Raw genomic sequence first — 12,475 nt, 5'->3', positions numbered from 1 at the left:
ATTAGTGCCTCTCACAACAGTTCCCGGTCCACCAAATCGAAGGCTGCTTGGAAATCCACAAAACAGCAGAACAAGCTTCCCTGCTGTTCGATCGACTTCCACGTATGGACCAGAGAGCAAAGCAATGATCAATTGTGGAATTGCGTGCTTTAAACCCCCCGTTCCGGGGTTATAATTTGATTTTCCTCTGCCCAGTCTTTAAGTAAACCCAAAATGGCTTTCGCAAAGACTTTTTCCCCAATATCCAGGAGATTTATTAGGCTATAGTTCTTTGGTGATTTTAGACCACCCTTCTTATAAATTGGTCTTATAATTGCACCCTTCCAGCTTTCTGGTACAATCCCTGTCTCCAAGATCCCTTGGAACATCCTTGCATGCAACTCAGCCCACCACTCGGGTCTAATTTTTAGTATCACTGCCGGAAGATTATCTGGGCCTGCGGCACGAGTAAGGTTCAAACTTACTATAATCTTCTTTACATGGCTAGGAGTAAAATATTCTTTTATGTCATCTCTCACCCGTGACCAAACTAACCCCCTTGCCTTATCATGTATAGACCATTTCCCATATATTTCTCCCAGGTAACCCACCCAGTCATCTTCAGGGACCATACAGTCTAGGGATCCTACTTTTCTGCCCACACTTTCTTGGACCAGTTTCCAAAATCCTTTGACATTTCTAGTTTCTATTACCTCAAACATGTGTGCCCAACAGTTATCTTTATAAATTATTTTTTTATTTCTAATTAAAGTTTTATATTTTATCCTTGATGACAGGAGGGTCTGAGATAATTTCACATTAGTCTTCTCTCCTTTTGTGTGATTTGTGCCTTGGCTATACGACATTCTTTGTCAAACCAAGTGTTCGCCTTTTTAATGACTCTGTGACTTCCAGCCCCTGATTTTCTTGATTTAAATTTTATCTTTAGGGTATCCACCAACTTACTTATTGTGTTTTCAAACCAGGTGCTTCCATTTTTAGATGGAATTCCTTCTAAAGGGATCGCCAGCTGGGTTTGCTTAACTTCTCGATATGTTCCTCTGTTATACTAGTTGTCAGCCGTTTAGGATACTCCACATGTACATGTAAGACCCTTTCTCTATTTTTGCGACTTGATAAAAATAATTCTGTCCTCTATGGATAATCATCGCTGACTTTCATTTTTACCACTTCAAAATTTTTGATTAGCCCAAAACACCAGGCATGGGAAAATACATAATCCTACAAGAGGACGTTTAATGAAGCCAAACAGGTAGGGATTCTCCCCAAGGATCTGCGATCGGCTACAATTGTTGTAATACATAAAACCGGCAAACCGCAGAAGCTGTGTAGCTCATATAGGCCCATCTCCTTGCTTAATTTTGAAACAAAGGTCCTGGGTAAAATCCTGGCTACGAGACTGAGGGCAGTTATCCAGTCGTTGATCCACCCGAACCAGTCGGGCTTCATGCCCCACAGGAGCACACGCTTAAATCTTCGGCGTTTGTTTGGGGTTCTGCAGGAAGTGTCTGAGAGGCCGGAGGTGCCGGCGGCCCTACTGTCCCTTGATGCCCATATGGCTTTTGACAGCATAGAATGGCAATATCTTTATGCAGTCCTGGAGAAATTGGGCTTCGGAGAACACTTTCGAGCGTGGGTGCAGCTGCTTTACACCGAGCCACTCGAAAGAGTTCGAGTAAATGGAGTGATGTCACGAGAGTTCCGCCTGAGCCAGGGCACGCGTCATGGTTGCCCCCTTTGACCCACCCTGTTTGCGCTGGCGCTTGAACCACTGGCGCACTTGATCCGGGCAGACCCAGGCGCGCAACACCCATTGGACTTACCGGGCTTCAGCCCCCCTGTCGTGTGTGGTAGCCCGGATGAGACAGATCGTAGGCACACACAGAGTCTCACCCTAATGTTTCACAGGTCTTTAAAAGACCATTTGAATGTTAATTAGGCCTTGCAGTTGTTTCACCCCTTCTAAGAGCCCCTGCAGCTCCACTCTGCCTACTGATTAAAGGTTCAGCCCCCCCCGAAATTTTTTCTTAGCCCCCCCGAAATTTGGCTCTAGTTACGCCTCTGGGCAGACCCCTTGGTATGGGGCATAGACCTGGGGGGGGATGGGAGGAGCGTATCTCGTTCTACACTGATGACATCCTTCTGTATGTTCAGAGGCCGGCTGCTTCCATTCGGAGGTTAATGGAAATCCTATGCGAGTTCGGCACTTACTCCGGATATCGTATAAATTGGGATAAGTCCCTGGGTCATGTCCTAGTGGGACCGCCACCACAGCTATTGGCCGACTGTGGGGGTATAGCCTGGAAGGATGTCTTCAAATACTTAGGAATCTGGATCACACAATCAGACTCGGAGTTCCTGCGCCTGAATGTATCGGCGCAACTGGAGCGGCTTCGAGGAGACGTGAAGCATTGGAAATCTCTACCGCTCTCCCTGATGGGACGAACCGTGTTATTCAAAATGATGGCTCTTCCCCGCCTGCTTTATGCATTGCAGTGTGCACCTTTCTTGGTCCCAGACCAAGTTTTTAAAATGATCGAGTCAGAACAACGCTCCTTACTCTGGAGTGGTGGGTACCCCAGAATCGCTCTTAAGAAACTGCAGAGGGGGTCGTATGAGGGAGGTCTGGCTGTGCCAGATATCCGTTTATACTATTGGGCGACACAGTTGATTAATGTGAACGGATGGGTGTTTGCCCCATTGGAGGAACCAGCTTACAGGATGGATACGCTAGCCTTGGGGAATGGCACATATTTCGCAGCCCTATATACTGAGGGAAGGCACGGCCGCCCTTTACCTCCCCAAACGGCAGCGGTCGTTGGAGTGTGGAAGCGAGTGACAAAGTTGCTTGGATGGGAGGCAATGCTTACAGAGCGGATGCCTTTGCGGTCCGGGATCTTCTTGCCAGCAGTGACGAGGTTGCAGGATCTACGTCGGTGGAGTCTAATCGGCATTGATGTACTGGGGGACATTTGGAAGATGGTAGAGATGGTAGGGTTTGTGGATTTACAGGCGGAATATCAGATGGGGAGTGGGGAATTCCTACATTACCAACAACTTAAATTTGCCTTGCACAGTCTTTTGCCCCCAGGGGAGGAGCTACCGGAGTATGCTCCGCTGGAGGATAGATTACTACTGGACCCCATGGTAGAGAATGCAATCTCCCTCATATATAGAAAACTTATTAACAACATTCCGGACATGCTGGGGCCCCTGCGGGAAAGGTGGGAGTCGGATCTGGGACTGTTGTATGATGATGATTGGGGGGAGGCCCTGCAGTGTCCTCGGGAAGTGGCGATTCGTGCGAGGTTCCGGCTCGTCCAATTACGCATCCTGCATAGGTCATACACCCCAAGAATTACGCAATATCTGATAGGCTATGTAGACTCTCGCTTTTGCTTGTGGGGGTGTGGAGAGGAAGGGACCTTCTTTCATATACTGTGGGACTGCGCTAGGATCAGAGCATACTGGTCCAGATTGATAGGTATCATGTCGGAGGTGGTGGGAGCGGAAGTTCCACTGGAGGCCAGATAGCATGTTTTGGGGGTCACCAGTGACATTACCTGGCCGAAATGGGACAAAGTGTGGCTAGCCCTTGCGAGTATGGTGGCCAAGAGAAACATTGCAAGGCTGTGGGGCAGTGATCTAGTGCCTACGGTGGAAGAGTGGGAACTCGATTTGGATTGATGCCAGCGGGCGGAGAAGGTGATTTACAAAAGCCGGGGCTGCCCTAAGAAATGGGACCACATATGGGTGGCGTGGAGGCGATATAGAGGGGAGTGCCGGAGTGGATGGACTCTCAGGCGACATGGAGACCCAACATGAGGGGGGAACAGGGTGTACCTTCTTACACTGGGTTGCTGCACTCATTATGGGGGGCCTGGGGTGCCTGACCTGGCCTGGACTCCTCGGGCGGTGATGGTTTTCAGGAGGGGTGTTGTGTGGTTTTGATGGGGGCAGGGGGGAGTGGGGTCGGGGGTAGTGAATACTCTGGATGTGCGTTGCTGAGTCGCAAGTGGGAGATGCTGGGGTTACGTCTATGCTTGGTGGGAGGGACTGTTGTGGGTGGTGGGCCTAACTATTGGATGTGCAGCTGTGTTTGATTCTATGGCTGATTGCCGATGTATTGCCAATGCTAACTGATGTGCCATGTTACGGAGCTGGTTATTAAAAAAAAAGATTAAAAAAAAAATCCTACAAGAGGACTGTCAAATACATAATCAGGCCCTAAGTCTCTGATACCACTTTAAAACCCCATTTTCAGCATCCCTGGAGGCTTCAAAACCCAGTGTGATAAACCTGAATTGTCCACAATCTAATGCATGTAAAATCACTTATTAGCAGCCCTATCCACACAGCTGGGCATACACTTGCAATGTAATATTTGCGGCTCATAACCCTATCTCAGTTACAAAAACATCAGCCTCTGCATCTTTTCTCTGCCAATGAAGTGCACCTCCACAATGTTTAAATCAGCTGTTAAAGCATTGAAAAAACTGGGCATTCCCAACTTCCTATGTTCAACTAACTTCTTACCTAACAATAAAAAATGACGACTCTGCAGTTGCACTTTTGATCAATATCCATCCTTGACAATATCATCCAATTGAAGGTCTTCAAACATCACATAAATGGTAAGAAGCTGGTTGGATGACACCAGATCTAAAATCAATCAAATAAAATATCTTGTGAAAGGCAATAGGAAATAACAAACTAACAAAATGGCAAACTGCCCCTACAGTACTACACCAGACTGTAGAGCCACAGCACACCTCTGAAGCCTTCTGCCTAATTATAGAACTTCACATGATACCTGCAGAATTCTAGAATCCAGAATGCTCAGTCTAAAAACACAAAAAGTCAATGTAACCCCTGAGCAGACCACATCATCTCCAAAGCCAAAGATCTGGAAAAATATATTGATGAATAGACAAGAAAGACCTGGAAGTCAACTCAAACATTGCCTTCACCTCTCAACTCCTTCTATAATAGAGATAATTTCTTTCAACCATCTATCTGCAAAAAAACACACCATTTCACAAAAGCCTGTTGTGTGCTTTAGAATCACCGTCAGAACCATGGCAAGAAAGCATATTGAAGAACATTTTCCTCAGCAGTCAACACAGCCAAAACTACCATTAACCACTTCACGGAATCTAATCTTATCAGGAATGAACTCAAAACTGCTGGAGGAGGGCTCTTGATGCTCCATCTTTGTACATCACGATTTTACAAATATATACCAGTATTTTATAAATCAAAACAAATCAGGTGTTTGTTAAGTACGACTACTCACCCTTAAGCGTCTCAAGGCGCTGGGTGTGTGTGTGTGTGTGTGTGTGTGGGGGGGGGGGGGGGGTTTCGCAGGTTCCAGTCCATCAAGAAGGGGGTCTGTCGACGAGCCAGGTTTAGAGGTTTCTCGCGAAGATGGGGAGCGATGTTATCTGTCTGAGGTGGATTGGAAGGTCGTTCCAGGCACTGGCCGCGCGGAAGGAGAAGGAGCGGCCTCCCGATCTGGTCTTTCTGGTGCGGGAGAGCTGGGCTGATCGTAGGGTCCTTTGGGTTGCGTGGAATTTGAGTCGGCTGTTCAGGTATGCTGGTCCGGTGTATTGGAGGGCCTTGTGAGCGTGGGTTAGTATCTTGAAGGTGACTCTAGCTTCGATGGGTAGCCAGTGGAGTGTGCGCAGGTGCTGGGAGATGTGGCAGTGGCATGGCGGGTTGAGGACCAGTCTTGCGGCGGTGTTTTAGATGTTCTGTAGCTTGCGGGTGAGGTTTTTGTTTATTTCAGCATAGAGTGCGTTGCCATTGTCGAGCCTGCTAGTGACCAGGGCGTGAGTGACGGTCTTTCTGGTTTCGAGGAGGATCCATTTGAAGGTCTTACGTAGGAGGCGGAGGGTGTGGAAGCAGGAGGACGAGACGGAGTTGATCTGGCGGTCCATTTTGAGCTCTGAGTCCAGGATGATTCCCAGGTTGCGTGCGTGGTCCGTGGGGGTAGGCAGGCTTCCGTGGGCGGGGGTCCACCAGGTGTCGTTCCAGGTGTCTGGGTTTGGGCCCATTATGGGTACTTCCGTTTTGTTTGTGTTTAGTTGTAGGCAACTATTTTTCATCCATTTAGCGATGGCTTCCATGCCTTCTCTAAAGTTGTGTCTGGCGGTGTTGGGTTTGTTGGATAGGGAGAGGATGAGTTGGGTGTCGTCTGCGTATGACACAATGACTAGTCAGTAGTTTCTGACGATGGGGGCGAGCGGAGCCCTGTAGACGTTAAAGAGTGTAGGGCTGAAGGAGGACCCCTGGTGGACTCTGCAGGTGGTAGGTGTAGAGTCTGAGAGGAAAGGGGGAAGTCTGACCCGCTGCGTTCTGCCAAGGAAGGAAGGAGCGGATCCAGTCGAGGGCCTTGTCTTGGAACCCTGCGTTGTGGAGTCTGCGTATTAGGGTGTGGTGAGAGAATGTGTTGAACACCGCTGAGAGGTCGAGGAGGATGAGCGCTGCTGTTTCTCCTTTGTCCAGTAAGGTACGGATGTCGTCTGTTGCGGCAAGGAGGGCGGTTTCCATACTGTGTTTTTTTCTGAAGCCGGATTGGGTGGACTCAAGGATGTTGTGCTCTTCGAAGAATGTGGCGACTTGGCTGTTGATGGCTTTCTCGATCACTTTCGCTGGGAACGGGAGCAGAGAAATGGGTCTGTAGTTTTTGAGGTTGGTGGGGTCTGCCAAGGGTTTCTTCAGGAGGGGGTTGATCTCAGTGTGTTTCCAGTCATCAGGGAACAAGGTGGTTGCCAGGGAGTGGTTGAGGGTGTGGCAGAGCATGGGTGCGATGGTGTCGGCGGCTCTGTTGAAAATGTGGTGGGGGCAGGGGTCTGTGGGGGCACCAGAGTGGATTGACCTAATCGTCTTCAGTGTGTCTTCGGTGGTGAGGGCTGTCCAATTGTCGATCGCTGGCTTCAGGGTGTCGTGGGTGATTGGTGAGGGTTCAGTGTGTTGGTTGTCTTCGTTGAAGTTGTCGTAGATGCTCTTGATGTTGTGGTGGAAAAAGGTGCTGAGTATGTCGCAGTGGTCTTGTGAAGGAGGGATATCGGTGGACTCGCTGGTGGGTTGGGCGAACTCCTTGATGATGTTGAAGAGTTCTTTGCTGTTGTGCGCATGAGTGGAGATTCTGTCTTCAATTGCTTTTTTCCTCGTTCTGATGAGTTGGTGGTGGGCGTTGGAGGCGTCTCTGAAGTTGTTGTGGGTTTCTGTGGATTTGGTGTTCCTCCAGGCCTTTTCGAGGCAGCGGCAAATTCGTCTGGACTCTCGAAGTTCGGTGGTGAAAGAAAGCTTTCTTGGCGTGGGTGTGGTTGTTTTTCTTGAGGGGGGCTATGGTGTTGGCGCTGTCAGAGATCCATCTGTGCAGGGTTCGGACTGCGGTGTTGCCGTCATTGTTTTCCGCGATGGTTGTGGTGGAGTTGCTGAGTGATGAGGTTAGCTGGTTGTCGGTGATTCTGGTCCAGTTTCTTTGTGGGAGCAGGTGCTGATGTCTGTGGATGGTGGGTGTTCTGAAGGTGAAGTGGGCGCATCGATGGTCAGTCCATGGGAGTTTGGTGGTGTGGCTGAAGGTGATGGAGTTTCCTGTTGTGAAGAATGGGTTGAGGGTGTATCCTGCTGAGTGCGTGGGTTCGGTCACGATCTGGCGGGGTCCAATGTTGTGGAGGTTGTCCAGGAGGGAAGGGGTGCTGGGGTCCAGTTGGTTGTCGAAGTGGAAGTTGAGGTCTACCAATAGGGTGTAGTTGGTGGACGCGATGACATGCAGGGAGATGATGTCCGTGATGGAGTTGGCGAAAAGTCAGCGGGACCCAGGTGGTCAGTAGATGAGGGTTCCACAGAGTGTGGAGGTAGGGCTGGCCAGTATCTTGAAGTGAAGGTGTTCCATCGGGTCTGTGGGCTCGTCGGGGAGTGTGCTCATGCGGAGGGTGGATTTGTGGACGATGGGGATTCCTCCTCCAGGGCAGGTGGGGCGGTCCTTCCTGGAGATCTTGTATCCTTGGGGAATGGCGATGGCGATGTCCGGTCCCGAGGTGGTGTTGGTCCAGGTTTAAAGAATGCTATGTCCGGGGCGTGGCCGGGCGCCAACGAAGATGGCCGCCTAGAAAGCGAGCTCGTCCGGGACTGACCCTGTCCCCTTAAATATCCACCATAAATCTGAGCCGGGGCGCTGCTGCTCGAGCGCCCTGGACACCCGACGAGAAGCGCTCCCGGAAGGAATCCTTTTCATGCCCTGACTCTGCCGGGGGCCGGAGACTCGCCCCTGGACATACCCGCGGCCTGGGTGGAGGTGCGGCGCGGGAGCCCGGCGGCCGGACAGATTGCCTACTGGAGGCCCCGGCTTGGGGCCTAGCTGCGGAGGTGCATCACGGCGGCCGCTCGGGGTGGTGCCCTGGCTGCCGCGCCGGGCGGGAAGATTGGCCGGGAGGCTCCGGCGGATTGCACCAGGCTGCCGGGGTGAGGAGACGGCCCCCCTTCTTCTCCCCCCCCCCCCCTGGTGGCTCCGAGGACAGGAGGGGGGAAACAGTGACACGGCCGATAAGACCACCGGGACTGCAGCTGGGAGGCGTGTGAGCCGAGGTCTGTGGTGGGCCAGACCTAGGGAAAACCTGGCAGTGCAGAGGCGGTAGGGGCCCCTGTGGAGAGCAGAGTTGGCCCAACCCAGTGATCACCGGCGGGAGTGCCCCGGAGGCACCTGGCTGCTACGTCGCGGAGGCCTACCGCCGACGGCCCCTAACCAGACGCAGCCTGGTGGTGCCGTGTTGCATGGACCTCTGGAGGGCCCCTCAAGTGTGGAGGCAGGAACCGGACCCAGGGAGATAACAGAGGGTGGAGCTGTCGGTGGGGCCTCGACAGCGGTGGGGGTGCTGGCTGGCTGTGTGCACCGGACTCATTGGCAGTGGATCTGTGGGCCCTGAAAACCCAGTGTGTTCCACGGTGCCCGGAGTTGGGCCGGGAGACGACGTCTGCGCACCGCGTACCTCGCAGGGGCCCGTGGAGTGGTGCTGGAAGTGCTGAAGCTACCTGCTGGTGGCGGGCCTGGTGGCGGACAGCTCAGAGATCCCTGGTTGGCGACGCTCGAACACTCTGTGGGCCACTGGCTCGAGAGCCCTCGGACTTACGGGAGGTACAAGTGGTACTTCACCTCAGTGCCTAAACCCCGGAAGTGACCCGACAGCGGGGACGGGCTGCCACGTGGTCAGAAATCGCATCACCATGAGGCCTAAAGGGGGGGGGGGCTGGCACCCAAACCAACAAACTGGACAAGTACGCAGTTCCGGTGGGACAGGGACAGACAGGCAGCTCGACAGAAGACCAGGTGAGCCAAAAGGAGCCGTCCCTGACCTCTATAATGGCGGCGATACAGGGGCTGGGTGCAAATCTTGAAACGAAAATTGATAAGATCTCCATAGAAATGAACCTCATCCGAAGGACCTGGGCAAAACGTGGGATAGATCCAAAGCAAACGAATCTGAGATAAAAACGCTGCACGCTTCTTCCAAGGCACTTGAACGCCGGGTGAACGACCTGGTGCACCAGCACCGCCAGTTGGCCCTCAAGCTCGAGGATCAGGAAGGACGGGCCGGAGGAGTAACATCCGAGTAGTGGGAGTTCCGGAAGGGGTGGAGGGGCCCAGCATAGAGCTGTTCCTGGAACATCTTATCCTCACCCACCTCAAGCCCAAGAGATTGTCCAAGATCTTCACGGTGGAGCGTGCACATCGTGCACCGGTCCCAAAGCCCAAACCGGGGGCGCAGCCAAGAACCTTCATAGCTAAAATCCTCAACTATAGGGACCGCGATGCCATCCTCCAAGCGGCAAGGCAAAGAGGCGACCTACAGCATGAAGGAGCCGTGATCCGTTTCTTCCCCGACTTCACTCTGCAGGTCCAGCAGGAACGAAGATCCTTTGTGGGAGTAAAAGCGGCGCTCCGCGAGCGGGGACTCAGATACATGATGTTCTTCCCGGCAAAACTTAAAGTCATCACGGGGGGCAAGTCCCTGTTTTTTACATCGTCGGCAGAGGTCCAGAGCTGGTTGGACAGTACACCCCCGCCCGAGCAGCCGCAGCAAGATCGTAGCTCATGGAGGGAGAACCGCCTCGCCTTGCCTGGGTCAGTGGCGGACAGACTGGATGAGGATGCCCAGAGCCAGCGATCGTGGAGATCGAGATCGGCCAGCCCCAAGTGGGGATCCGGACGAGACACAATGACAGTTGAAGGTGGCGACCACAGGATGGGAACACAGCTGAACTGTAATGTATGACACTGGGTTCGGGGGCTGCTGACATTTGATTCTATTCTTGAACTAGCCCGTCCCTGCTTCAAGGCCCCTTGGTCACTTAAGATTGTACTGAGCGATTCACTGTTCAGGGTACTTACAAGGAGTGGGGGACGGGGTTGGGCGGCGGCTGGAGGTGGGGCCGGTGCGCGTTTCCCCGACAGAAGTTTTTTTACGGGAGGGGGCTGTTTTCCCTCTCTCCTGGGTTGGTATTTGGGCGAAAGGCGCTCTGCTAATTGGGGCAGTGGGTAGTTTGAAACCTACGGAGCAGGGAGCAGGGTGGGGGGTGAAATGTTCAGTTGGGGGGTGAGTCCCTTTGGACTGGGAAGGGGCTGCGGGGGTGTATGGATGCTGGGGTTGGGGAGGGAGTTGGGGGGGGAGTTGGGGGGGGAGGTGAGGGTGGCGGGGGAGGATGCTTGGAAGGGCCACACCAGAAATGTTTTGCTATATGTTTACAGAATGCCTGGAGTTGGGGGTGTTTGGTGGAAGCGGTCACACAGGAAGCACACACCACTAGTCCACATAGGGCGTTACGTCAGAAATGTGTGCTTACGCATGTGCATGAGGTTGGGAATCTTGGGGAGGGTGTTTCAGGAGGATGCATGCACTACTATGAAGTGGGATAAAAGTCTGAAGATAATGAGCTGGAACGTCAACGGGCTGGGGGATAAGCTTAAAAGAACCATTGTACTACAATTTGTCAAGAGGCACCCCCCTGATGTGGTACTCCTGCAGGAGACGTATCTATTAGGCAACATATGTCACGCGCTGAACAGATGGGGCTATTCTTTGGCGGCACATGCCGGCTTCACCTCTGGATCCCAAGGGGTGGGCATTCTGCTTCGTCGCAATCTTCCCCTAGTCATCGACCACACAGATACTGACCCCTTAGGGCGTTTTGTGGCTATTTCGGGCTGATGGGAGGGTTGCAGGATTAATCTGGTTACGGCCTACATTCCGCCTGGTCTTCAAACCCAATCATATCAGGACCTAGGTAAGTTACTCCTTTCCCTCCCAGAGGGACACCTTCTAGTGGGAGGCGATTTTAACGCTGTAGTCTCAGGGACCCTTGACTGAAACCCACCCAAAGACATGCCAATGGGGCACCGGTGGTTATCAGATTTTCTTGAGGCATTTGGTCTCACTGACCTATGGCGCCTCCGCCACCCAAGGGACACTCAGTACACCTTCTTTTCCGGCCCACACAGATCGTTCTCCCGTATAGATTACATACTAACGCCCATGCAGCCCGACACAACGATTCACGAAATTACACATCTCGCAAGGGGCATATCGGACCACTCAACGGTGGTTGCCCACCTCACAGTCGGGGATAGGCAGGGGGGCTGTATTGTGCCAATAAACGCCTGGTACCTGCGCAGCGATGAAATAGGAAAAAGCTCACTCTCTCGATTGACCGGTACTTTGAGGACAATGATGGCACGGTGGCCTCATCAATGGTGCTGTGGGAGGCCTTTAAAACCGTGCTAAGAGGGGAGGCCCTGTCTGCTATTGCCGGACGCCACAGGGAGCGGGAGGAACAAATGGCTACCATGGAGGAAGACCTCCTCGCGCTGGAAACGGCGGCCCAAGTGGGGAGGTGAACCGAGAACAATACACTTGATGGAACTCAAAGCGGCGGAGTACAGGGCCTGAATATATGACCAGGGGAACAAAGCTGGCAAACTAATCGCCTGGCTAGATAAAAAGCAACAGGCTCAGAGGGTGGTGGTAGAACTCAAGACTGAGTCTGGAGAAGTCATTGTGGAGCCCCGTGAGATAGTCAGGGAATTCGCGTCGCACTATCTGAAAGTTTACAGCAGGTGTTCTGACAGGCCGGAAGAAGACTCGACCTCCTTGCTCGCCGACATCTGTATGCCCGTCCTCTCCGATACGGAGCGGGACGTCCTGGAAGCGTCGCTTGCTGTAGAAGAATTGAGCAGGGCAATCAGGGACCTCAAGCCGGGAAAGGCCCTCGGGCCCAATGGCTTGCCGATAGAGCTGTACAAGCTAACGCCTTACGGCCTGAGTCCATACTTAAAGCGAATGTTCGAGGAGAGCAGGGAAAAGGGCGCTCTGCCACGCGACCAGCGTATTGCCACGGTAGTGGCTATCCCAAAAGAAGGGAAACCAAGGGATTCCTGCGCATCTTACAGGCCCATATCTTTGCTAAACGCAGA

This window comes from Lissotriton vulgaris, chromosome 5, assembly GCF_964263255.1.
Source record: "Lissotriton vulgaris chromosome 5, aLisVul1.2, whole genome shotgun sequence".
NCBI lineage: Eukaryota > Metazoa > Chordata > Amphibia > Caudata > Salamandridae > Lissotriton > Lissotriton vulgaris.
Note: the sequence above shows the minus strand (reverse complement) of the source record.